General features: G+C 37.5%; 1 non-coding gene across 1 annotated transcript; it reads right to left on the bottom strand.

Annotated features, from left to right (window-relative positions):
• Positions 1-1,162: 1,162 nt before the first annotated feature.
• LOC116484384 (small nucleolar RNA SNORD78) lies at positions 1,163-1,227 on the bottom strand. The gene has a single exon (XR_004252556.1). It is a non-coding gene; the product is annotated as a small nucleolar RNA SNORD78 (small nucleolar RNA).
• Positions 1,228-2,176: the final 949 nt, after the last annotated feature.

Genomic DNA, 2,176 nt, shown 5'->3' on the forward strand with positions numbered 1-2,176 from the left:
TTTTTTGCTTCTTTGCATATTCTGTTTTTATTTTTCTATTTGGTTTGTTCAATGAGAAACCACTTGCTTATTTGCTTTTCAGGTCTAAAATTGGGTCGCTCTCATCTCCTATTCAATTCTTTTGTCTTTTGGGTTAATTTCACATGTTTTTGGTCATTTCATGGGATTTAGGGAGGATATAGAGGTAAATGTGTATGTTCAATCTGCCACCTTTGTTAGAAGCACCTGTGAGTATTTTAGCCCAAATGAGCCCCAGCATCCTAATTCCTTTGTACCTGTGATGTGCTTGGGTAGCCCAACATGTCAACACAATTGGGAATCTGGACTGTCCTGTATTAAAAGCCATTTCTGTTACAGGATGACCTTGTCTGAAAAGGTCTTCTGGCATCAGAATATGCACCTAGTCTGTGCTACTCTTCTTGCAATTTCTGTGTCCTCTGACAGAACTGCTATTCCTTTTCTGGCCAGACCTCAAAGGACCCAGATTTCTGAGAACATGTGACTATTAGTACAATACTTACCTCCAACCCTACCCCAGCATCACTGTGTATCAGCCCAACACCAGCATCATATATTGCCTGAATGTAAGATAATCTGTATAGCTTCAATAAGTCTTTTGGCTAAGCCCCCTCATATTTTTTTCCCTTTTTTGGTCTTCGGAAGTTTCAATAGGAGGCAGCATATAAGTTTGTACTTTTATCAATATTCTGTGCTTCTGTGGTTTTGGGGGAAGAAATAGTCACTTGTCTAGAAGATAAAGGGCATTATTTGTTCTCATCTGGAATGAGAAAATTCCTCTTGAGCAGTTTACCAAGGTTGCAAGCAAAAGAGGACAAACATATTCTACCACCCCCTGGAAACTTTTCATGGTGGTAGAATTTGTGGAGCTGAGTGACACAGGCTCTCTATTGTAACTCACCAAACTCAAGATACTGTGACTAAAACACATGTTGTAGAATTTGTGGAGCTGAGTGACACAGGCTCTCTATTGTAACTCACCAAACTCAAGATACTGTGACTAAAACCCATGCCACTCCTGTGTGGTTGGCATGTCTTAGTTCAATGTCAATTTTGTTCCAAGAGATCAAAACCATACATTCTTACGTGAAATCCTTACCATCAGAGTATTGTTTAATGTCTTCTCATTTTATGATAAACTTTTTTCTTCAGTATTAAATTGGTCTATATAATCATTTCAGTTCAGATATTTGACCAACATCATTACAGAGAAACTTTGATTTTCCATAATTTTCAAAACATGGTTGGAATTTGTGGAGCATGTTGGCAGGGGGAAGGTAGCCATAGGCCTCACTATCTTTAAATCTGCAGAGGAGTTATCCTCTGATTCTTGGGGTGCAAAGTGACATTCCATTAAGGCGTAATAGCAGGATGAGGGGCTGACTGCTCAACAGAGATTTCTCAGCAGACATTTCCACAAAAATAGTGCCCGAAAAGTTGTGTAGATGATAAAGTTTTGACTCAACTGGAGTCCAGACTCCTCAGTAGCTAAGCCAGGCATTCAGTTGAAACCCTCAAACAGGCATGCATTTAAAGTAAAGATCTAATTCTGACTACTTTACACTATCTTTTGCAAGTTCTTTGCTCTAGAACTAAGGGCAAAACTGAAATAAACTCATCCTTAAAAAGACAAAAAACAAGGCTGAAGAAAATAAAACAATTTACCTGTAACCAAATGCCTCCAAAGCAGAAAGATAGCATAATCCACAATCTATAATATATCATTCATAAAGTCCAGCATATAATAACAGAAAGTACTAGACAAGCAAAAAGGTAGGAAAGCATTGCCCATTTTCAAGAAATAAAATAGCTTATAGGAGCCAAGCCACAGTTGAACTACATGTTTAAATTATCAAACAATGATTCTAAATACCAATTAGAAACCTGTACATGAACTTGGAAATGAACAGCTAAGCAATTGGATGGGAAAGATGTCAGCAGAAATAGGAAGCTACCCCTAAAAAGAATTTTTTTAAAAAGAAAATGCCAATCTTATATATTTCAGAAAATAGAAGGGAAGATATATTCACATTTACTTCATAAACCAGCACAATCTTGACAAAGACGTTAAAAGGAAAAAAAAATATGCATCTGATATGGTTTGCCTCTGTGTCCCCACTCAAATCTCGTCTAGAATTGTACTCCCCATGTGTTGAGG

Source organism: Hylobates moloch, unplaced genomic scaffold (genome assembly GCF_009828535.3).
Source record: "Hylobates moloch isolate HMO894 unplaced genomic scaffold, HMol_V3 SCAFFOLD_15, whole genome shotgun sequence".
Classification (NCBI taxonomy): domain Eukaryota; kingdom Metazoa; phylum Chordata; class Mammalia; order Primates; family Hylobatidae; genus Hylobates; species Hylobates moloch.